Source organism: Protopterus annectens, chromosome 2.part1, assembly GCF_019279795.1.
Source record: "Protopterus annectens isolate FY-2018-M chromosome 2.part1, PAN1.0, whole genome shotgun sequence".
Classification (NCBI taxonomy): domain Eukaryota; kingdom Metazoa; phylum Chordata; order Ceratodontiformes; family Protopteridae; genus Protopterus; species Protopterus annectens.
Window position 1 is genome coordinate 1,939,213,599 of NC_056729.1, and position 26,716 is coordinate 1,939,240,314.

A 26,716-nucleotide genomic window follows, 5' to 3' on the forward strand; every position below is an offset into this window, starting at 1 on the left:
TGTTGATTAACCAGTTATTTTGTTGTAAGAGAAATTCACTTTGGTTCTCTTCTTCCTTCAACCTTCCATCTATATCAGAGAGAGATGTTTCAATGTCCATTATTTTTGTTTGTTGCTGCTGTAATAATTCTTTAAAGATATCTGTTTGTTTCTGGCAGTTCTCTTTTAGATTTTCAAGGTTGTCCTTAAAATTATTCATTTTCAATGACAGCTCCTGCAGTACAGAGGACATCAATTGGATTTCCTTCTTCAAGGCTGTTTCAGAGTGTGAGTTCTTTGAGTTACTCATTTCCAAGTGGCTATAGTAGTCTCCAGATTAATTTGACAGGAAAATATTGACAAAAAGCTTTCAAAGTTAGTACACTATTAGTTCATAAGTTTATCAATAATAGTTGGATATTTTTGTTCAATGAAATTAATTATTTCCCTGTTATTTGAACTAGTTTTGTGGAGCTCTAAAAAAATGCTGCTACCAGTTAGCCATTTAGGCTCTGCCCCCAATCTGATGTCTCTTACTTTTAATTGACTGTCCATGACAATTGTGAGCCCCTACTAGGGAACACTATTAACCCACTGTATATAATCACTTTGTTTTTATAATTGTTTGCTAACTTCTGTGTAATCTATGTAAGTTTGTCTTTGTGGAGCTTTTCTCTCTGGGCCTCCGCTGAAAATGGACATATATCCAGTTGGACTATCCCAGTAAACAAATGTAAAATAAATAATAAAATAAATAAATAATATCCTTCAGAAAATTCATGCTAATGCAAAACTTGTTAATCTATCAACTTTGTATGTTTGTAAGAGCAATATTTAAAAATTGTCCATATTTTTGGGCCTTTGTCCCATGTTTATTTATGCCTTTGTCCAGATTTCTTGCTCTAAGAGGTTGAGTGGTATGATTCCTGCTCTACCTTCACTGTTATCTGTGGGTTCTCACATGACTCCATAGCTTAAGATCCCAGAGGTCTCAATTTTTGGTCCAGTATTATTTGCAGTATATATGGTCCCACTTTGTGATTGGGTCCAGAGAAGATGTGAATGTTATCATCATTACACCGAGGATTCACACCTAAACCTCTTCTTTCCTCAGATCTGTATGGAATACTTGAACCCTATGTTAGGCTATTTGGAGGATATACTTTCTTAGGTATAGAATCATAGGGTCATAAGATCATAGGAGATTACTAGGCTATCGACCCAGAGGTCATTCAAGTCTAGCCGTTTCCTTCCAATGTAATACCATAGAAATGTTAGTTAATACCTAACATTGAATTTAGTAATGACTGCCCATATCCAGGAAGGATGTGAGCACTATTCCTAGTAAGAATTTATGGTGCCCCATCCACTCAGCCAGGTCCCTTTTGAACAGTGTCATAGAGGTGCTTTGCTTCACATGAATAGGTAGCCTATTCCAGAGATGTGGCAGTTGTTTGGAGATAAATCTGTCCCTCCAGCATGCCCAATTTAAGCTGTAGGCCATACTTAGGTCCCTGGAATGGGTGGCCCTAGTCCATTTTAATTTATGGATATGCAGCAATTTCATTAGGTTTGGCTCTGCGATTGCACTGTAAGCCAAGCATATGTCTCTCCTAAGAAGTCTATATGCCACAGAGTAAAGTGACAGGGACTTTAGTCAGCATGTATATGCCACGTCCTGGAGTCTTTTGATGTTCTTTGTTAGAAACCTCTGAGGTCTTTCCAATTGATGCAGGTGCTTTGTACTTTACATGCCGAATGGGGTGTTATACTCAATTATGGGCTGGATTGGTGCTGAGAACAGAAGGGTTATAACCTCTTTTGCTCTTGAGCTGATGCCTTTACAAATCAAGCATGCAATGTAGAAAGTCTTTCTTAAGACAGTAGACACATGGTGGTCTAAGTTAAGGTCATTGTCAACTTATGAACCCAAGTCACTTACCACTTTGGGGGAATTAGAGTATTGTTGTTGATTTGATAGTGTGAAAGGACATTGTTTGAGCAGAAGGGAATGATAATGCATTTCTTTGCATTCAGTTTGAGATCAGGATTAAGACACCAGTAGTTGGTCTGTGTAAGACCATTCTGAAGTATACCGACATCATCTGGGGATTCAATAATTGTAGACTAAGGGACACAGGTGTACCTCTTTGGCCCTCTTCAAAAAGAACCTTGACAATTGCATGGGAGAAAGGAAATTCACCCCGGGGATCACGTCATCTGCAAACCTGGTCAACCACAACACTTTAGTTTAGGCCTGAACTTCTGAAAAGTATATACCAAACAGTCATAGGTTCATAGGTTGGTACTAGGCTATCAGCCCTAGGGCCTATACAAGCCAAGCCATAACAATTCCATGGCTATTTATTCCCACACTATTTACTTCCCTGGACCCCTGTCTAGCAGGGCAACTGACGTGATCCCCGGGGTGAATTTCCTTTCTCCCATGCAATTGTCAAGGTTCTTTTTGAAGAGGGCCAAAGAGGTACTCTGCTTGACATGTGTGGGCAATCTTTTCCAGAGTCTGGGGAGTCTTTGGGTCAGGAACCTATCCCTCCAGCATGTTTTGTTTATTGTGATGACAAGGTTTAGATCCCTGGAATGTGTGGCTCTGAGGGATTGGGATTTCTTTAAGTGTAGCATGTTCAACAGCTCTGGGTTTGACATGGCCTTGTATGTTAAGCAGAGATCGCCTCTGAGTAGACGATATGTGACAGAGTATAGCTGGAGTTTTTTAAGGCGGTCAGCGTAGGGTATCTGCTTTAGGCCTGTGATTCTTTTAGTGAGGTATTTCTGCGGCCTTTCCAGTTGTTGCAGATGTCTTGAGAGGTACATACCAAACGGGGCATTGTATTCTATAATGGGTCTAATGAGGGATGAGTACAGTGGGACAATGACCTCCTTTTTTCTGGATGAAAAGCCCTTAGTGATGAGGTGTGCCACATAGAAGGATTTCCTGACTGTTGTGGCGATGTGGTTATCGAAGTTGAGACCACTGTCCACCTGTGTCCCTTAGTCTCTTATCACACTTTCGGTGTTTAGTGTACTGCCACCTATATGGTAATTCACGGGTACATGTCAGGAGCCCAAAACTGGTGCCTGTCCACCCTGCTGGTAACAGGTCTGCTGGCCGATGTGTTGTTGCCGACTTTGATAGTGTGTGTCTGGTCTGTGAGCCAGTTAGCAACCCATCTTATACTGAAGGGGTTTACATTCAGTTTGCTAAGTTTATCGATAATGTCTCAATGTGGGATTGTGTCAGAAGCCTTTGCCAGGTCGAGGCATGCTGTGTGCACAGATTTGCCCTCATCAGTGGCCTTGGTCACATTTTCAAAGAAATTCACCAGATTTTAACAGGCAGGATCCACCCTTCACAAAGCTGAATTGGGTAGGATCCAGGGTTTGAAGGTCACTTACATCTTTCTGAGGTCCATAATTATATGTTCCGTGGTCTTACAGATGAGGTTGATCAGGCTTAATGGTCTGTAATTTCTCGGGTCTATTGCTAAGCCACCTTTGTGGAAGTGAATAACTGTTGCTGTTCTTCATTCCACGGCAACAAAGCTTGCGGTTAGACTATGATTGAAAAGGGGTGCATAATGGTGATGCTAATTCATGTTTTAGCCTGTTTAGAAGACAGTCTGGGATGCCGTCTGGTCCCATAGAGGCTGTGTTTTTTGCCTTGGACAAGGCTTTGATGACCTGTTTTTCAGATATGTATGGTGGATGGAGGATGTTGGGGCAAGATATGTGATAGATCTGGAGGGGATAGAGAGGTGAAATGTTCACCAAACATATCCACTGGTAGGTTTGGCATCTCTGTGGGGGTCAGTGTGTGTGATACCGTTGATCACTAGGTCTGCACATGCTTGGGTCCTACCTTTTAGGCTACATACGTAGGTGTAAAAGGCCTTATGGTTATCCTTGGCTGTGCTAGCTAAGCTTTTCTCAGAGGCAGGCTGTTAGATGATTTGACAACTTGTCTTATTTGCCTGCTGATGCTGAGGAGGGTGTTTTTCCATTGTTGAGGTTTTGCCTTTGTTTTGATGGACAGCAACTTTCTGTGTTTACTGTAGAGTTTGTTAGTGCTGGTTGTCCACCTTAGCTTTTTTTATGTTGTTTACTTGGGGCTCTGTCTTTGATTCTTTCTGGTACAGTCAAGTTTATACACTTATGCAAGTGATTATACAGGGCTTTAGGGAAAGCCTTGGTGTAGTTACCACTTCCATCTGGGGGTGGAGCTCAGAATGCATTTATACCTTCACCTAGGAGGGTATAGTTTGCCTTGGTGAGATTTTTAGTCTGATTTCAGCCTTTGTGAGTTCTGCTGTTAGTGTCACCTCGAAGGTGACTGTTTGTGGTCATATTTAACTAATGAGAATCTGACAGCTGCAGTAGTGCAAACGTTTGACATGTTAGTGAGGACCAGATCTAGTATGTTTGTTCCTCTGGTTGGGTTATGAACAATATTTTCCTGGGCATTTGAGTTAACAAAGTCAAGGATTTTTTGCGCTAACAGGTTAGGGCTAACATAGGTTTCACAGCTGATGGTGGGATAATTGAAACCCCCCATAACCAGATTGCTTGGTAATATTTAGAATTGCTCCAGTTTGGTCAAGTAGGCTTCATGTGTGTCATGACTTATGGAGGGAGATCTATAACTTGAATGGGGGTCTTAACAACCATAACCTAAACTTGGAGTACCTTCATGGAGTTGTCCAGTCTAACTAGACAGGAGGTGAATTTATCTCTAATATAGATAGAAACACCACCTCCTTTGGTTCTCATATGTTCATTTTGTGGTCTGAAGGTATGGAAGGCATTGTAGCCCTGCAAGGACGGGGTACTCTCTGAGGCCTTGGGCCAAGGTTTTGTGACTGTACAGACATTTACATCTTCTAGTGACAGAAGTGATTTCAGGGTATGCATTTTTTTGGTTTAAGCTCCTAGCATTTATCAGCATGACCCTTATTTGTTATGATTGGCAGATTTCACATCAGCAAGTTTGTTTTTGAGACCTTGCCTAAAAAAAGCACTATGGGGTAGGCAAGACCCTTTGCCAGCAGCCAAATGCCTGGAGGTGACAGGTACAAACTGTTTCTGGCAATGCAGCGAGGTTTGTCGGCCGTGGCTTCTCAGGCTGATAGGAACTGGATCCCCTTTGAATTACACCAAAAACTAAGCCAATTATTGAAATCAATCATTTTTTATTTGTACTGTGGTATCATTTTAAGTGAGGGTAGAATGCTGATCAAGGCAAGGGATATACCTGCCTGGGATATATACTCAGAGAGCTCAGTCATGTCTCTTTTCATATGGTCTGTTGTGGTAAGTTTCAGGTTGTTCACTCCAAAATGAATTATGACAGAGTCATAATGGTACTTATTGCTGAGAGACCTGAGTGCATGTGTGATTTGATGAATCCTGGCACCAGACAGGCAGGTGACAGTGATTTTCTTCTTGTCCAACCTGGTAAGTAGGACATCCATTTGTCTCACTATTGAGTCTCCAATGACTAGAAAATTTAGTTTTTGAGTGTTATGCCTTATGGGCTTGGTAGGTGAGACTCTGGTGTTGCTATGTGTCATTAGTACTGAGGCAACTGTGTTAGTTGTAGCAGTCTTGTGTTTTAGCGGTCTCTGGTGTCTTGATAGATTTTTTGAGAGAACCTCCTTGTATGCTACGTTTTTGTGTTCAATGTATACTATATGTATGGATAGTGGTGTTATGTCAATGTGTAGTGGTGGGTGGGTTGACAACCTCATCCATTTTACTGCCTTGAGTGCGAGAGGCCATGTATTCAGGATTCTTGGTGTAGCTACATCTCTCGCACTCTATACTAGAGTGAGTTATTAGTAAAGGGTTGTCGGAGTACATGAGGTAATTGCTAGACTGCCTCAACAGACCCAAGTCAACAAGGTTGGCTGTAGAAACAAGGGTGGTCCAACTGTCCATAATGCTAGGTTGACGACTGTTGTCACTTCGTGAGAGGGTGCTTTTCAGGATCGATCAAGGAGGCTCTCAGTGGATGGATATTTCTGCCCATTTTTTTTTGGTAATTTTAAAGGGTTCAGCTCACTAGCAGTATTTCTTTGACTGGCAAAGTACTAAGTATGAGGGCTACACTAATGTGCTACAGCTGTAACTAAGGGAAAAACTGTTAAATTAGTCTGTCCAGCTATGGAGCACAATTGTGTGACAGTGTGCAATGCTGTGCAATGTGCAAACAAGCAGAAACCTGCTCAAATGCAGGGTTTAAATACCATAAGCTAAAAAATTAAAAAAACTTTAAAACAGTTCAAAAGGGCCAATGAGGATGCTTATTCCAAGCCCTAGACCAACCACCCTTTACCAGAACTGTTCCAAGCAACACAATCCTCTCACTAGAGTACAGAAAGGCTCCTTCCAATCCAAGATGGTCTGGAAAATGTGCTCAGAACTAACAGCCACTACAAACAGACCCAGATGCAGCAAACCTGCATCTGGACTATGTTAAAGTACTAGCTACCCTAGTGTCTTCGGGAACCACTAGAGAATGTTTAACACAGCAGAAAAATAGCAATGGGACATTAAAATGATGTTTAAAACAGCAGAAAATCAACAAGGAGACTCTAAAGAATGTTTTAAACAGCTCAGGTAGCTTAATGGTAGGTTACTCTGAGGAGGGTGTACATGGTTGTGGGTTCTAATCCTGGAAGTGGTTATTAAACCTATGAACCTATACCTCACTGGCTCTCTTCAATAGGAATATTGATGAGTGGATGGGAGATCATAGGTTTACCCCGGGGATTACTTCTGTGTCACTACTAGACAGAGGCAAAGTAAACTAACCTTAAAAAGGGCACAGCAAACTCAAATTAAAGGGTGGCGAAAGCCAAACACATTGGGCTAGGCTTATAAATGCTCCAGGGCAGATAGCCTAGTATGAACCTATGAACCTAATGTATCAGTTATTATAACAGTGCTTGGCGAGAAAACCAGAACGAGCAGAGCAGATTGCGTTGCAACAGTGAAAAACACCAGTAAACTCTTAACAGTCAAAATAGCAAAAAGAGCTTAGTAAACAATGAAAACAATAACATTTGATTTAACAGGTATTGTAAACAATGCAGACAGTTTCAGTACAGTAGTGTAGATTAGTATGCAGTATATAAATGCAGTATTAAAGTAGGCATCAGGCAATAAAAATGTAGTTATTTATCTACTGTCATTTGTTAACCGGGTTGGTCCAACTGAGCCAAAGGCCCAGTTTCATTGGAGACCTGAGGAGAAAAGCTCCCATTACAATTACAAACATGCCAAAAAACAGTAATTAATACAAAGACTAAAAATTACAATAGCGATAGTGACAAGAAACATTTACATAAAATGAAATCAACAAAGACAATGTATTTATATATACGTTTAAAAAAATCCAATGCAATAGCAGGAGGATAATCCCAGAGTAGGAATATTTACAAGAACCTGATTGTAGATATACTGTAAAGAAGAGCAAGAAAGAAAGGCAGATAAAAAGAGAGAAAAACTTAAAGTAATCAAAAGTAGAATTTAGGAAGAAATCAGTTACAGATCAGGTCGGCGCTTGGCAAGGGCAGGACCAGGTCTTAAGAAGGTAGTGTTTGAGTTGTAGTTTGAAATGGAACTTATGAGGGGATACTTCTTATTTTAAGTGGAAGGGAGTTCCAGGTGTGAGCTACAGAGTATTTATATAGGGACTTACTGATATTTTTTTGATGGTTTGTAAATGTCAAGATGATGTTTGTCAGATGTATGAAGTTGACGTCGGGGCTTATATAGAGATACAATATTGGAGATGGAGGGACAGTAAGTGGGATTATAAATAACTAAGTGTGTGATATGCATTTGAGGAAGAAACAATTGTTTAGGGAATTCAGGCCATTGTAATGATTTAAGGGTGAGGCAGTGGTGGGATTTGTAAGGGAGATTAGAGCTGAATCTAGCTATTTTGTTGTATATTTGCTCTAGTTTAGAGTGAAGTGAAGACTGAAGGTTAGTAAAAACTGGAGCTGTATACAAAAGACAGGGTAATAGGAGAGACAGGACCAGGGAGGATTTGGTGGACGGTGAAAGCAGTTTGTGGTTACAGTACAGCGGTACAGAAGACCAAGTTTCTGGTGTTTTTTTTTATGTAATGATGGCTATGTATGTCAAATTTTAATTCATCGCCAATTATAACACCAAGTAATTTAGTATGGGGTTCTGCTCTGATAGTGGTTTTTTTGAGGGGCATAATAGAAAAAGTTGATTTGTGTGTTGCCAGTGTTTTAGGAAGGAAAGTAGGTGTTTGGTTTTTTTTGGATTTAGAATGAGTTGATTATCAGTGAGCCAGGTTTCGATGGATGTAAAAGTGTCTTGGGTAAGATCAAGGAGTTCTGGGATGCTGTTGGCAGTGGTAATAAGGGTCGAGTCATCAGCATATTGTAAGAGTGTGGAGAGGTTGGTAGCAGAGCATAAACTGATAGTAAAAATAATGAACAAGAGAGGACCCAATATAGAACCTTGGGGACACCGGTGTTAACAGGAAAAAAGGGGGAGGTGACAGTTTTCCAGCATATAGATTGTTTTCTATTAGATAAGTAGAAAACCAGCTTAAAGAGGGAGTGGAGAGATGAAGGTCAGAGAGTTTAGTTATCAGTTTAGAGTGAGAGACAGTATCAAATGCTTCGGAGAGGTCAAGGAATAAGCAGGAAACTAGAAAGTTGTTGTCATGGGCTTCTGCTACTGTTTGGGTGAATGAGAATAGAGCTATTGATATACTGTGGTGGGGTCTGAAGTTGTGATGGATGGGAGAAAGAAGGTTAATACCTAGCAGGTGTTTAAGTAGCTGAGTGTGAACACACTTTTCTAGAATTTTGGAAAGGGTGATAGTAGAGCAGTGGGACGATAGTTGGATGGGTCGGTGGAGTTTCCTCCTTTATGAAGATAGATTGTGTAGAAGGATTTCCATACATCTAGGACAACAGATTTAGTAATTGAACTATTAATAAGGATAATGACAGGGTAAGCAATAGCATTGGCAGCAATTTTAAGAAAGTAGGAAGGTAGCTTGTCAACAGAGGGAGAACAGGGCTTAAGTTTATTTAGTTGGGATTTGATGAAGGCAATGGGAACTGGTTGTAGGGAGAATGTATTGGAGGAAGGAGGACTGGGGTTCCTATCAGTTCGTCAAAACTTCAGCAGTTCGAACACCATATGTTCAAACTGTGAAGTACGAAAACGGTTATCGCGAAGCCATGAAACACCAAATTCTTTCCCAGGAAAAGAATTTGATGGGCCATTTCTGTGGCTTCGCTGTTTTCAGCACTGTGGTGGAAAGTTATGGGTTGGGTTCAGGTAAGTGTGCCATCATACTAGGTGACTTCAATTACCCTAATATAGACTGGGAACACTACTCAAGCCCAAACACCCTAGCCCAAAAGTTCCTGGAATTCATAAACTCAAATGCCATGGAACAACTAGTCACCATCCCCACAAGAGGAGAAAACATACTTGATCTCATCATCACGAACATGGGAGCACAATGTTCAACACCGGAAGTATACCCCTCACTGGTGAGATCAGATCACAAACTAATCTCGCTGGAGGTCCTCATCCCACCCCCACCTGAAATAAAAAAGACCACAGTAAAGAACTTCTCGAAAGCCGACTTCACACTTCTAAAGACTAGTGTGGTCTCCTTTAAGGCCCCCGAGCCGATGGAAAACAGTACTCAAGCCGCTGAATCACTTACAAATGCCTTCTACCAGCACCTGCAGGACTGCATGGATAAGGCAATCCCAAGCAAAACAAAGACTCTTTGTACCAAAGGCAAGCGTCCACTCTGGTGGACCCCAGCCATAAACAAACTCTACAACAAAAGGAGGAAGCTACTACAAGATAGAGCAAAATCCTTAAAAGGTAAGACACCCTTGATCACTATAAGTAAAAAACTAAGAGCTCTCATAAAATCATCCAAAGCAAATTTTGAGAGAAAAATAGCTAAAGACTCAAAAGACAATCATAAGGCCTTCTTTAGCTATGTTAGAAACCTGGGAGGAAACTCCCAGATATGCTCAGAACTAGTTCAAAATGATGTGAAGATTACTGATCCTACAGACATTGCCAACATACTGGCTGACAGGTTCAGTGCAAACTTCTCCCCTCCCCAAAAGGAGAGATATCTATACCAAGCGATTGCAGCCCCCAAACATCTCCAACGCCCAAGTGAGAACTGCTCTCTCCAAAGCAAAAACACAGCATCCATGGGACCTGATGGTGTCCCCGGCTGTGTGCTCCACGAACTCAACGAGGAATTAAACCCACAGCTAGGACAGCTGTTTAATCATAGTCTTACCTCTGGATACATACCCAGGAGTGGCGACTGCAACTGTGGTCCCACTTCACAAAGGCGGTGCCTCCACCGACCCTGGAAATTACCGCCCATTAGCTTGACAAGCCTTATCTGCAAAGCCATGGAGAGGATCATAATGGACCTCATAAATAAAGACATAGGGAATTTGCAGACTTTGGATCCATCCCAGTTTGGCTTTGTCAAAGGCAGATCATGCCTTCTAAACTTGGTTGACTTTTTGAAACAGTCACCAAAGCCATTGATGAGGGAAAGGCAGTCCATACAGCCTACCTCGATCTGGCGAAGGCCTTTGATACAATACCCCACTCGGGTATCATTGAAAAACTCATCAGCTTAAATGTTAACCCATACATCACAAGATGGGTTGCAAACTGGCTGAGTGACAGAACCCACAGGGTCAGAGTTGCTGGCGCCATGTCAGACTCAAAGCCTGTCACAAGTGGTGTACCACAGGGCTCAGTCCTGGGCCCACTCTTGTTTGGCATCTACTTTTCCGAAGTACAAGCAAACACAGGAGGGTTATGGCTGACAAAGTTTGCAGATGACTGCAAACTGGGCCATAGTAGAAAACACATCTGACACAGATATCCTTCAGAAGGGTCTCACAGAAACGGATAACTGGTGCCAGAGCCATGGCCTAAAGTTAAATGCCAAAAATGCATAGTCATACCCTTCGGGAAAAACAAGGTTACCCCTAGCTACCAAATAGGTGGCAATCCACTGAGTACAGAAGAAGTTATCAGGGACCTGGGGACCCAGGTTGATAGTAGTCTGTCATTCGACACCCATGTAGCTAAAGTAGTTAGGAAGACCTTCTACATTGCCCACCTTATCATGAAGGGATTCTCATCTAGATCAAGGGAGGTCATAGTCTCCCTATACTCATCACTCATCAGACCAATGATTGAGTACAATGCCCCATTCGGAATGTATCTGACCCGACCCTTGCAGCAGCTGGAGCGGCCACAAAGTTCCTCACCAAAAGGATAAAGGGTCTCAAACATCTGTCCTATGCTGCCCGACTGAAAGAACTCCAGCTCTATTCAGTCGCCACGCTTGCTCAGAGGTGACCTTTGCCTAACATACAAGGCCATGTCAAACCCAGATTTGATGAATATGCTTCACCTCAAAAAATCTAGATCCGTCAGAGCCACAAGGACGGAGACTTTAACCTTGTCACGGCTTTTAATAAGACGTGCTCGAGGCATAGATTCATCACCCAAAGACTCCCTATGCAGTGGAATAAAATCCCGGTATATGTGAGGCAGAGCACCTCGCTGGCCTTGTTCAAGAGAAATCTTGACCAATGGATGGGAGATCGCAGATATACCCCAGGGATTACCTCAGTGTCACTGCTCAACAGAGGCACAGCAAAATAATGGGTATAGTTCCCCATACTAAAGGGGTGGCGTAAGCCACAAAACTATGGGCTAGGCTTGTAAATGCCCTCGGGCAGATAGCCTAGTATGAACCTATGAACCTAAACCTATGAACCTATGTTAGGGTTAAGGCACGGGTGAGGTGGGTGTGCGATAGTGACAGACTTTAGGGTTAGGGCGGGATAGGTGAGTTAGGATTAGGGCACGGGTCAGGTGAGTGTGCGATAGTGATGGACCTTAGAGTTAGGGTTTGTGTTAAGGTAAGTGGATAGATAGTAGTGTATGTACAGTTTAGTGTAGGGTTAGATGTAGGATTTTAAGTGTATGTGTGTGGATTGCTGGTTTTTTTGGTGTGCTTGTGTTGTGTGCGTTTCAAAATCACTGTTCTAAGCCTTTGATGGTTTTGCACTTCGAGGTTAGAAGTTCGAACATATGGTGTTCGAACTTCTGCCATTTTGTCGAAGTGATATAGACCTGGAGGACTGGGATGTAAAGGTAGAGAAGAGACAATAGAGCTATTTGGAGTTAGTGTTTGGATTGTTTCAATAAAGTATTTCAAAGAGCAGCAGCCTCTGAGGCAGTATTGAGAGGGATGGGTAGGTGGTGGGAGGATTACTAGGGTGGAGGATTTTATTTATGGTAGACCAAAAATTTTTAGAGTTGTTACATGGGCTACTTTGGTGGGAGGCAAAGCAAGTGTTTTTGTCTCTGATAACTAGTTTTTTACACCTGTTTCTAAGTTCCTTGTAGCTATGGAGTAAGAGAGGAGCTTTATGTCTGGCCCAAGTTTTCCAGGCAGCATCCCTCTGATGCATGATAGAGCATGTTTGCTTAATTAACCAGGAAGCACATTTTGATTTTACCCTGATTTTCCAGGAAGGTGACATGGAGTTTAGTACATCTGGAAATAGAGTAGTGAAAGAGATTACAGCATCATTAAGGGGGGAGGTTTTTAAGGGAGGACCAGTTTATGTTGAACAAAGTGGAGATGAAATTGTCTGGATTGAAGTGAGTCAGATCACGACATTCTCTATAAAGGTGTTCTTTGGGAGGGTGTTCGGAGTATCTCTGGATATAAATAGGGGGGATGGTCACTTAGAGAGCTAGGGAGAATAGCAGGGTTATGGTAGAGACAAGGGTTAGAAGTAAGGATCCAGTCTATTATAGATCCTGAAATAGAGCTTCTGTTGTACCTGGTAGGGGAAGATATTAATTGGTGGAAGCCATACAGCTTGACACTATGAGTAGGAGATGAGGAAGAAAGAGTTATCCAATATATATATTTATGTTGCCAAGTATAATGGTTTCATAAGGAAAGTTTAGGGTGAGCCAAGAAAGAAAGTTTTCAAGGATAGGGATGTTGTCCCCTGGGGGGATGTAGATGGATACAATGGCAACTTTTTTATATGGGTTAAGATTACAGTTTAGTATTAGTATTTCAGCAGGAGCATAGCCAGGTATGGAAAGTGAGAGTGGACAGAGAGTACGTTGGTTGGAGTAGCGGATAGCAACACCTCTACCTCTTTTATTTGCTCTGTCTGCACAGAAGATATTGTAGCCTGGGGGAAGGATTTCAGAGTTAGAGATGTGATGTTTTCACCAGGTTTTTGAGAGGGTTAAGATGTGGGGGGATTTGAGGTCAATCCATGAGTGCAAGACTGTAGGTTTGGTAATGCTTTGGATATTTAGAGATAAATAGTTAGGGATTTAGGAGATGGACTGTGGATATTGCACATTGTTGAGGGGGTTGAGGTGGAAGATGTTTGCTTGTAAGAGGTGGTGAAGGTTGGTCCAGGGTTGAGGTGGATGTCTCCATCCAGGAGTAGTACATCCATGAAATCAGTCAGTAAGGAGAGTGGGCCAAGTGTACATGGAGGTATGGGTTTTGTAAATGTGGAAAGTGAAACATTAGGATACATCTCAATTAAATAGTAACAGTAGGAGAGAAAGGAAATTGGTGAGGTGAGGTTAGAATTGTGTGAGGGTAGCTATAATGGTGGTGGTTGTTTGAGAGAGTTGGTGTTGATGCTATGTAATACAGAAGTATAGGGTATGAAGTAGACAGTGCTAGTAGGAGGAGAGAGGGGATAAGTAGCTGGTGAGGTGACATAGTAGGGAAGAGTTAGATGAATGCTAGTAAGAGCAGTAAGGTGTAGGAGGTTTAAAGAGAGATAGGTGATAGAGAAGGGGACTAAGGCAGATTTGAGTGGAGGAGATTACAGGAGGGTATATGAAATGAAATATGATAGGAGGGAATTAAGGTATATGGGAGGGGGAGGGGAAAAGAGAATTGGGTGGGTGAGGGGATTGGTTATAAATGAAGGGGGTTAAGAATAGAGAAGTATAAAGGAAATGAAAGTGGGGGTTGGGAATGGGGGTAGGGTAGGGGAGTGGAGTGAGCCTGAGTGGTGCGAGGGTTAACGGAGTGGGTTGACCTGGCAAGGAGAAAGCACAAGAGGAAGGGAAAACAAAAGAAAAACAATCAGTAAAGTAATTTGAGTGAGCCGGTAACTCAGGTGAGACCTGTGCTGACTGTAAAGGGAGAGACAAGCAGGTAGTGCATAATTAGTGAAGAATAAGTATTGAGGGAGAGGGACTGGAGGCTATGGCTCTATTGAGAGGGGCTAAATACATTAACATAAAACAAATAAGTTAAGAAAAATGTATCAACAGTGAAATGGATGAAACGGGTGGGGGTCAGCTAAGAGGAAGAAGGTTTGCAGTAAATAGTATAAATAAGGAAAAAAGCAACTTATATTTATTGGAAGCTCAGAAGGCTCTAGTTGTCTGTATTTCAGCTCAGAGTTGTGGCTGGTAGCCCTCTTCAATTCAGCTCTGTATAAACAAGTAGAAACCTGTTCAAAGCTCTACCCCCTAAGCAAGATAATAAATTAGAGTTTATGTCTAAGATTCATAATGTCAGTGAGATCTCCAACTATTGCCTGTCACTTCAGGATCAAATGAAAGCCATCACCAAGACTTGCTGTCAGTAGTAACTGAGCATCACTGGTATTAAGTACCTTATTCCTTCTGAGGATCTACAATTTCTGTGCAGGCCTTGCTCATAATATATATGAAACGTTTCAAAATGCTGAGACTGCAGTGAGTGCAGAATTTAGCAACAAGATTCCTTATAGTAATTTCAAAGCATAGTCATATAACTCTTTTTCTGTTGAGTACAAAATTACAAAAATGGTTGTATCAAAGCCTACATTGTCTAGGTCATTTAAATAGTCAAGACCTAGAAAATGATTGTATAAAGGCCTACATTGCCTAGGTATTTGCTGTTTAAATGAGTTTCTAATTGCCCAGTTTGCTGTGATATATACTCTGCTCATTTGCCTCAATGCTTCTTTTATTAATCAGGTTCCAGTTTCAGTTCCCTGGATTTCATTTCTTCTCTTTACCTGTGACATTTCATACCATGACAACAGCATACATGACATTCCTTGCATTGCTTGAGAAGGTGCGCAAACACAAACTCCTTTCACAGAGCATTCTGGCACCATTTATGAACTTTTAACATGCTAAATTTTAAGCTTTTTGTCAGTTGGCATAGAAGATTAAAAGGCTGTTAACCAACTGTTTCCTGTAGTCTAGTGGTATAGGGTTTGATTCTCTCAGCCTTCATTGACTAACTGGGTGATTGTGAGCAAGTCACTTAAGCATGCAGTGCTCCCAGACTGCATCAGAAAAATGTCCAATGAGATCTACCCTGTTAAACAAGTATAAATAAAATGATATAAAAACGTTATCTACTGTCATGATCTTTTAGTCTGAACTTCTATATGCACTGTTGTTGCTCAAGTTACTCTTTGTTCATTTTATGTCACTTGTCTATTTGTAGAGACATGTAAAACAGGATTAATGGATTAACTCTACTCATCCCTGTAACTAGACACACCTTAGTCATCAGGTACTTTTGACAATCTCATAGACTTTTACTCCATGAACTCAAAGTTGAGAATCAAATACAAGGTCTTCCTGACACTGTGGACCAAGAAAAAGTTTTCTACTTCTTCAGTAACTAAGGCATGAAGGTGCTATAACTGTAACAATGTGCATGCTACAGTTACTAAAGTGCTCAACACTGTGATTGCAATACTGGCATTTATTAATGAAAGCACTATATCACTTTCTGCTTTTTTATGGATGCCAGTGCTACACTCACACTTCTGCTGCAACAGCCAATCATGGCACCTAACTGCTTGTGCCTGATGCAGCCATCCCTTCACCCTGTACTTGTTACTAAATGTCAGCAACATGACAACATGTCATCCATTTCCTAATCCTTTCAGAATAAAGAAAATCACTGTGCTATGAAGGCTTCATGAGGATACTTCCTATGATTTCAATGATTTGCCTAAACACATTGAGCAGTCATTTAGTCCTGTGATTTGGCTACTCCTTTTTAAGTCAAAGTAATCTTTATAAAACCATAACTTAGCTTTAAGAATTTGCTTTGGTAATGCGAACAAATGTCTGTCTGCACTCAGTTTGATTTTTATTTTGGTAAATGGGTATTTTCTTACAAGCCTACATGTACTAGCACTAATGGCAATATTTGGTTTTCCTTTTTCTCTTTTATAAAGGACACATAGAATTTGATTGAGTGCCTTTGTCTCAACATTCCAGATTGCTGCTCACTGATCAACAGGTTAATTTTAGCTTTCCCATTTTGAATAAGGGCTAGTAATTCCGACAGTTTTAGTAAAATTGATTTACTGGCATTAACTGCATGCCAGCAAAGAAGAAACCTAAAGAGCCTGAATGAAAATCAGCCAGAAAAGCTGAAGAGAAAACACTGACTGGTTAGAGTCAGGCAGCTGTTCAGCAAAAAGCAGTTCAAGCTTCAGCTTTGGTACAAGAGATAGCTTCCAGTAATTTTAGAGGAATGAATAAGTCCAATGAGCTCAGAGCTGCTTAAAATAAAGGAAACAGTAAATGTGTATCAACTCAAATAACAAAATGCTGATACAAATGGAAGACGCTTTAACCAGCTATTGAGATGAACTGATAAGACTGCAAGTATCAGAGGTCAAAATGAAGAAAAGTCTGGCTGACTATGAGACTGCTTAAAACAGCTGTTTCAAAACATGGTTTAATTAGAGGGCAGAACATGCAGAGAGACCCCAAGATTTGCTGGTGTACTAGAAATATTGGTAGGAACAGAATGCATTAATTTTATAAAAATACAAATAAGTAACTGGACTGGTATTTCACAGCAAGATTTATTAATTGAAAGGGCACATTGTATATATGCTCCAAACGTGGTCATGAGGAAGCAGCCAATACCTGTAATTGTAAAGATACAATCATACCAGCAAAAAAAAAAAAGATGATCCTGACAAAACTGTGACAGAATGAAAAAGTATTAAAAATTGGAGACAGAGTGTTTGTAAAAATGATTACCCACTGTATACCATGCAGAAAATGAACAAATTTGTAACAGTAATCAGGGAATGCCAAGATACAGGAGTGCGATTAAAGCTGCTGTATCTATCTGTCATTAGAACATTTTTTCCTGGATGATCAACATCATTTTTTTGAGGCAGAATAGGCTAGGGAGGAAATATAAAAGTTGTCAAACAAAAATGAGCCAGCAAATATAAAGGGACTTTACTGATAGTAGAAGTCACAGAGAGACTTTGCCAGTGAGATATTTCCCAATGTTCCAAAGAAAAAATGCTTAAGATGCAGACATAAGCATAGGCGTTGACTAGAAGAATGAGGAGTACCTTGGATTTGAACAGAGTATGGGGTTGGGAGATTGAGATGAACAGAAAGAAGACTAGTAACACTGAAATATGGAATAAATGTCAGGCTATGAAGTATCAATACCATTTCTGAAATATGGCTTTACAAGAAAAAATGGCTGAGGAATATTGGGCTTTTATTGGCTTTGTTAAACTTGTGGGGGATTGAAAGGCATATACCTCACTTCATGCCATTAATGATTGGAAGGGCACTAAAAGCAAAACACTAACTGTAAGACAACTTTTGTTCTTAATATCTCTATAAAACATGTCATGATATAAATTGCATGTTATATAGTTAAGAATTTCAGTGATAACTGTATGTGATAAAGATACTAAAATAAGCAAGTATTTTTTCTTTTTTAGTTTTAAGAAATGTAGGCATTACAATGTAAAAAAAAGAAAGGATAAACAAAAGCATTTAAGTTAATATGCTGAAATCTTGGATCGTTGACACGGGGGATGTGGAGTAAAAGTGCACTGATTATAATATATGTAGATCTGCAATGTTTTCTCTAACTTTTGCAAACGTGATTGTCTGGATTAATGCCCTTAGCTTAATCGAATAAGCATGTGGGTTTTAAAAATAAGACAGTATTGTGAATGCAATGTAATATTTTGCTTTAGCAAGTAAATGTTAAGTGTGAGTTGAAAAGTCTGCAGTTGAGGGCAAGTGTACATTCAGTTCTTATGTTTCCATGGAGAAAAGCTGACCACAACTGCAGCAATAAATCTTGTGAGTTCTGGGCATTGTTTGCTTAGGGAATTGTAAAATTAAAACATATAAAGGCAAGTAGCTTAGTAAAACATAAAGTTTGAAATTATTGGAAGTGAATAAGAGATGGCAGATTTCCTGGTACATAAATACCCCAATGCATTTACAATAACAATGTATAATTTAGTTTTATTTAATGTTAGCCAGTTCACTTTTTCGTTAAAGCTAAATTTTAATGTTTTCTGAACACATACATGATGTTTTTCACATCTGAGAGTGGAATAAAGATAAGACAAGAGCACACAGCAATTTGTGTAAGTAAGAGCAAAGGTTGCAATATAAACCTTAGCATGTATAACCATGATTTTAGGTTAGGTAATGCATGTGGGTGCAGCTGTCAATTTGTGGCACTTTTTCATATCAAGAGGATTAAACTATATTACCTAAAGCTGTACATATTTTTGTGTGCTTGTTTTAAGTTAATGGGTTATGGAGGTGTTCTGGGAGTATGTTTTTGAAGGTTTTCATTAAAACAAACATCTTATTAAATCTAACATAGGTTCAAATGGAGATGACAAGAAACAACTGTATAAAAGATCAACTTGCCAAACATTAGTGGATGCATATAACACAAAAGCTGTAAATAGATATTTAAAACACTGTAATATATAATAGATGGGAATAATTTATTTATTTTTTTATTGCATTTGTTTCCCGGGATAAGTCCACTGGGCCTAAAAGAACACATTTTCAGTGAAGGCCCGGGGAGAAAACTCCAATGAGATACAGAACAAATATAAACATTAATTAGTACAGAAGCAGAAACAGTGTTACAGATAGTAAATATAGTAACATATACAGAATATATACATAAAGGCAGGAATCTAGTTTGTTTGATTACAGCAATATATACAGAAAATATACATTAAAGCAGAATTCAATGAATTTAATCAGATTGGTATAAACAGAAATCAGTATTATTTCAACAAGTGAAGATAAAAACAAATATGGAGAAAATATCATCAGTCACTAGTAGCAAAAGACATAGGAGCATACCTCTCAACCTGGAAACATCAAAAATCTGGACAAGGCCCATGAAAAATAGGTACAAATCTGTAGGCTGATTAACGTAAAATTTGCCTACATAATTGAGTAACCCCACCCACTCCAGTGGAATTGTGGGATACCAACTTTCAAACGCAAATTGAAGAACAGACAACCAAAATATGGCACGAGAGTCCATTCCAATGTTCCAGTACCTGGCTATTTCACCCCATTTACCATAAACACTAATGTGTGCATACTGCTTTTCTTCTACAATGATTACATGGATTTTATTTTTAAATTTTATAGCACAATGCACAAACACTAATAGACATCTGGCTGCTAAACAAAGCAATACTGTCTCACAATGAAAATAGACTTGCATTAAAACTTCTCTGCCCTTGAAACTCACATACATTGAATGAGCATTGAAACCCACACCACATCCAAAGAAAATGCATCTGGCCAGTGGTGGATAAAGATTACCTTTGGGCTGTTTTTAAATCATTCTCCCGTTGCACACAAAACAATAAATATACATCATGTGTTCTTTGATACACCTTCCTGACTTTATTATATTCCTTGTATAATACAGCAAACTTGCTAGACAGAGCATTTTAAATTTATCGTTTGAACATTTTTCCAGTAGGCAATGAAATATATATATATATATGCGCACACAATGCTGGACTTCACATTTCTGTTACTTATACTATGAAAGGAAAACAGATGTAGTACAAGACAAATATACGAACAGTAGTATAGCATATAATTAGTAGACCGTTACAAAAGGGAACAAAATTCCAAATCCATTAAATAATAACAAAACAAAGAATAATAATTTAATATCAGATGGACATCAGCTTATTCCACATAGTCTGTAAAGCTTCAATGAAGTTGTATACTATGCATTCTGCTGTCCTGGTCTGTATTTTTATATTAATCATCATTACTCAAATATCTTATTAATTATGATTCCTCAGAATGTCTAATTTAGCATGATCTGTATTAATCAGACATTTACAGAAGACAGAAATAAAAACAAAAACAGGATGTCAACATTACAAATGCATCTTTATATACAATATAACTGTCACAATGGTTTACATTTTAGATGCTAGTTAAGAAGGAAGCATGAAGACAGAAATCAGCAATTCTTCCTTTAAGCTATTATGCTCTACATTGCAAAGATAGCAACTCAAAACATGTTCGTAGGCTAGCCTCCTTGACCTTAGAGTGACTATAAAGAAAGTATTATGTGTTATGGGCTATATGACCTTTACTATTCTATTCCCAGCAGAAAGACTCTTGTAATTTTGATGTTTTTTTTTTAAATGAAGGTTGTATATATACTTTAACCTTGGCGTATTTTACCATTATGAAATTATATTATTATCAAAATGAGACTGACCTAGCTGTAGGTGACATGTTACCTGTAAAATTAAACTCAGCAGCAATGAGTGAAAAAAACAATTTCAAAATGTTTTCTTGTAGTCGTCATCTTCTTCAACTACAATTAGGTGCAGTGTAGTAGCATTATAAACACACAAATTAAAAAGCTGCTGTCAGCAGTACATGCACAAGTCTTTAACATTTTATTAATATATCACTTCCAGATCTTTTGTAGTTGGATTTATTCAGCATTTGATGACGAGTATAGGGTATGAATCAGAACCTGCTTGCTTAAAGGTGTACCCTGAGTGAACGGTTAAAACAGAAGACGTTTGGTTAATATAAAAGGAGAAGACAGATAAGAAAATCGGAAGTGAGATGAAACATAGAAAAATAGAAGTTGAACATGGGAGACTGAATCAGTGCATTATTTCTGTAATTAATGCAGTGTTTTTTTTTTTTTTTTTTTTTTTTTATTTCCAACTAATATATCCTATGCAAAACCAAATTCCCTCTAGGCTCTAAGAAGAGATAGCACAATAACCATACTATACACACACTTCTGCTCAGATAGACTTCCAAAGTCAGATACCTGAAAACGCGAAGCTTACAAGTACAGCCAGTCAGTTCAAAACGCGAATCCTCTCACACTACACCAGTTCTGCTCAGATACCAACAGACTTGCAATTTCCAAAGTCTGAAAATCCTTACAAGCACAAATTCTTTCCCGCTCGCAAGTCCAGGCTGACTATTCAGAATAAAACCTTACCTTCTAGTGTGCCCAAGCCATTCAAAATAATCCTTAACAACCTTCTTGACCCTCGAGTGCAGCAGCTGCAGCCAGAATATATCCAAAACAAAGATTCTCGAGTGGTAGAATACAATCCCTTCAAAAATGAAGCGCCAGCCAGAACCTGGAAATGTAAGCCATTAAGCTTAATTCCGACAGGCTGGTAGCCCCGACGGAGCTGAAGTCATCGCTCATGTGATGAAGTCAGCTCCAAAAGTGTGAAAAAAAAATTAAATAAAAAGCTGGGGGAAAAAAATCGGAAATGAAAGGGTGCCACTCGGGAATCATGGCACCCCATTATTTGGACCCCAAACTCGGTAAAAACCGAGAAATTTGGTATGGTTGGCAGGTATGCATAGGAGTTTAGTAATCATATAAGGAGAGTGAAGAGGTTAAGTTATAGAGCAGGAACATAGCCAGGAAGAGTTGAGATGATTTTTCAGCATGTGTTTGAAGGTGGTGATGCTGCCTGTGTTTCTTATAGAAGGCGGAAGTGAGTTCCATAGTTTGGCGACGGTGAAGGCATAGAGGAGTTGACCAGCAGGTAAGGTGGGCTTATCTACTTTAGAAGTAGATGATTTTCAGATCTTAGATGCCTGCTGGAATGGTATTTGGCAAGTAGAGTTGAGAAAGCAGGACAGTCTGTCGGTCTGTAGATTATTTTGTGCACAGTACTTAGTTGGGTGAATGAGAGATGGTGGGGGAGTTCCAGCCACCCTAATTGTTTCAGTGACTTACAATGGTGGGATGAGAATGTGGCCTTGGTGGCAAATTTTGCTATTTTGTTGTAACACATAGCAAGTTTGGATTTTGTAGAATTTCAGATATTAGTGAGGAGAGGGGCACCATAATGGAGAGAGGGTAATAAAAAGGTAGTTGCAAGGGTTTGTCTAGTAGAGAGGCTAAGAAAGTGTTGGTGCATGTAGAGCATACCAAGCTTTTGGTGTTTTTTTTTGATTTTATTGTTTATGTGTAGGTCAAAGTTAAGGTTTTCATCTATAATAATGCCTAGTAATTTAGTGTGTGGGACAACTTCTGTAGTGGTATTGTCTTGGGCTTGTATAGTGAAGAGTTTTTTTATCAAATGGAGTTGTTTTCCTAGGAGTAAAAATTACTAGTTTAGTTTTTTTTTTCTTATCATAATAGCTACAGTATCTACATAATTTTGGAATGGGAATGGCCTCTCAGCTATATATAAGAAATGTAGAATGCAAATAGAACTGCTACAGGATACACATTTGGAAAGAAGTGAGCATGTCAAGCTGATAAAGAAAAGAATTCAAGATGAATATTCATCAGAATAACAGGGACAAAGGAAATGTGGAGTACTGCAGGATCTCCAATAGTGATAGAAGAGGGAAAAAAGATAATTATGGTAGATTTGTGGTAGTAAGCAGCTACTGACAAGGGAAGAGAATTACGCTGGCATGTATTTATATTCTACTTAAAACTACTATAATGGAGCTTTAGGAATTTTTAGGAGAAATAGTCATCTTTCAACAGGGAATATTACTTACAGATGAGGAATGGAACTGGATTTGCAATAGTGAGGCTGTATCATGGGGGTCTAGAGGGGGGAAAATATAACAGAAGAGGGTAGATTTCTGAAGCAATATATGAAAATATTTGATATAGAAGATGTAAAATCAGTAGTAGAAACTCAAAGAAAATTTACATATTATTGCCCATGATACAATAACTGGGCTAGACTAGGCAGAAATTATATTCCACCAGGGTATATGCATTTAATTAAAATCTTCAACACACATTTGATAACCATTTCCAATCATGCAGCAATAACGCTTACTGTATGATAAAAATGCAGACTAATGAATTAGGTTCCTTATTATGCTGTTGCAGACACAGGTTGTCGAATGCGTCTTTGTCAAATAGTAAAGCGTGACGTTGGGAGGGTGGCCTAATGGTTAAGGTGTTTGCCTTACAAACACAAGGTGCAGGGTTTGAGTCTCACAAGGGATAATTGGCTAGGCTTAAAATGGCTCACAAGGGCAGTTAGCTTAGTACTAATCTATGAACCTATGAACCTATGAAAAGGCAAAATAACGAAGTGGCTGTTTAGCGAATTCTTTCCCAGGGAAAGAATTTGTTTGGCTACTTTCGCTACTTTGCCTTTTCGGTACTGTAGTGTGATCTCGGAGTTGGTATATTTAAGTAGGGTGGTGTGCGGTGCAAAGCCCCTCACATTAATTATTTTTTACTGTTTTTTTTTTTTTGGAACAGCGATTGTTTTCCATTGGAAAATAATCGCTGTTCTGAAGTTTTGATGTTGTAAGCTTTTGCTTGCATGGTGTCAGTTATCTGTCATTCACTCTTCTGAGCATGCGATATAATATAGACCCAACGAAGTAAAAATGAGACACTGACACTTCCTTACATACCTGCTAAAAGAGATGAATTTAAGGAATGGGTACTGGAAGTTATTCAGGAAACAAATACAGACATTTCTTCAAAAATTATAACCAGTGATTGGGTTAAAACGAAAGTGGAGTTTAAAATAGGGTAGAAATAAAACAAAAAAGATATGGTCAAGAAACATTAACTTATTTAGCGGGTCTGGCAAAGGTTAACATATTGCTGAATATGAGGCATCTCGCAGAACAAGAAGAGGTGCAACTGCAGAGTACTAAAGAGAGAAATAAGTGTGTATCAGAATAATATGCATGAGTTTAGAAATATTGCTGTTAAGCAATTGTTTTTGATAATAACTCAAGTGCACAAATAATTTTAGTACAATGACTTAGGTAACAGAAAATAGAAAGGGTTGTTGACAAACTTTGCGAACCTGTAGCAAGAAAAATAAGTAGAGATCCTATAGAGGTATGAGAGATACTTCTGAAATTTTATGAAAATTAGTATAAAGCAGGGAAATGGGGAAACCAAGAAAAAGCACAAATGGAAATAGTTATGGCAGATGTAAGTATGCCGAAGTTAGGGGTAGATGAGGCTCAACAATTAACAGTTAAGATAAGAAGAGATGAGTTAAAAACTGTGGCATATAATCAATCAGCAGGAAAGTTTCCAGGAATATATGGTATTCTCGTGGAAGTTTGGAATCTGGGAGGGAAGAATGTGATAAAGATCTGATAGGTTTTGTTTAATGGTATTTAAAAAAGAGGGAGAGCCCCAACATCCTGGAAGAAAGGTGTGTTGGCCAAAATATGATGAAAAACAATCAGACCCAGCTTTATACAGGTCCATTTAAATTTTAAACCATGGTTAGAAAGTATTTATTTGCATAATAGCTAAAAGTATGGCAAATATGTTGCCAACATTGATAGATTTGGACCAATGTGGTTTTGTGGAGGGGAGGCAAACATTTGACAACACAGGCATTGACAATGATGGTCCAGATTTATTGGTGGGTCTTGATGCATAGATAGCATTTGATAGAGTAAGCTGAGATTTTGAGTAGGGCAATGGAAGTATTTGCATTCCCTGATACAATGATAAGGCTAATAAGGAAGATATATTTATATATATATATATATATATATATATATATATATATATATATATATATATATATATATATATATATATGACACTGAAGGCAAAAATAGATGTCAGTGTTCCTCTCTGATGAATTGTATCTCAATAGAGCAGCCGAGCAGAAGTGTCATCTTTCTCCATTGTTATTTGCTTTATATTTAGAGCCATGGACAAGGAACATAAGGGAATAAGCAATTCAAGGATATAATTGGTATAGCAAACAAAAAAATTTGGACTTCTTTGTAGACAATATTATTTTGTATCTTATAAACCAGAAAAGGATATTTCAGAGCTATGGAATGTTTTGAGACAGTTTGAAGTCTTTTTGGGATATAGAATCATTGAAGATAAAGCAAAGGCTAAAGTGTAAACTATGTATCCACACATGAATTGGTTCATTAATACCCATATTTATGGTGACATTATACAATGAAGTATTGAGGTGTATGGATTAAAAAAGATTCTGTTATGGCAGCTAAGGATTTGTTTGAAGAGACTAAAGAAAAGATTATACAAACATAGAGAAACTGGAAGCTCTTGTTAATGGGTATGAATGGCAAAATACAGGCAGTGAGAATGTAATTAGCCCCTTTGGTTTTATATAGTGCTCAAGCATATTTTTATCAACCAGATGAGAAGTTGTGGACAGTAGTTAATAAAGAGTTTAAGGGAGAATGTGGTGGTGGTGCTGCAGTAGCGTTGTTGCCTCACAGCAAGACGTTGTCCTGTTCGATTCTCAGCTAAAGCGTCTTCTGTGTGGAGACATGCATGAATGGGCATACCTTTATTTATTTTATTTATTTTTATTTTATTTTACATTTGTTGACCGGGCTAGTCCAGCTGGATATATGTCCATTTTCAGTGGAGGCCCGGGGAGAAAAGCTCCACAAATTACAACAACATAAAAGGTCAAGACAAAGACAATAACAGTATAATTTGGTACATAAGTTTTAACAATTATAGTACAAGTCTAAGATTATATATTTTATATTTCAGTAGGAAAAAGGAAAATTTTATCTAAGAATAGATGAATAAGACTAATACATTTGTATTAGAAATGGTGTATACAAATCTTTATAACATATTACAAAATTAGATACACCTAGTAATTTATGATGAGATACTAAGGTCTCACAAAAACCTAAGAAAGAAAAACACTATAGATCAATAGAGTATAGAAGAACAGCAAACAAGGATGGGTTTCTAGTGTTATTTAACACATAGGTTGTGATACTATATAAAGGTGTTTGATCATTCCACAGTATATACTTATTTACATGAGAAAAAATCCTAAGGAAGGTTAAGCTCACTAAAAATTAGTGAGACAACACAAGATCATGATAGGCTAGGAATTGTGGGAGTCTAGTTAATAGTTAGGTACTTAGTCTGGGTTAACACAGGGGCATAGCCAGTGTGATTTGAGGTAGGGTTTAAGCTTGCTTTTAAATAAGCTGACAGAGGATATTGAGGTCAGCTGGCTTGGGAGGATGTTCCAGGCTTTACCTACTGTATTGGAGAACAAGGTGTCACCAGCTAAGTTGTTGGATTTTGATATTTGTACAAGTAGTTTGTTAGCTGAGCGTAAGGTCTTGAGGTTATTATAGGGGATGACTAGGGATGTAAGTATGGGTGTATTTTGAGGTAAATACAGGATCTTATGGGCTACTATTAATTGATTGAAAAGTATTAAATTTGGCAGCTCTAACCATCCTAACTGATTCAGATTGATACAGTGATGAGTTCTATAGGAGGACCCAGCTGCAAATCTGGCAATATTGT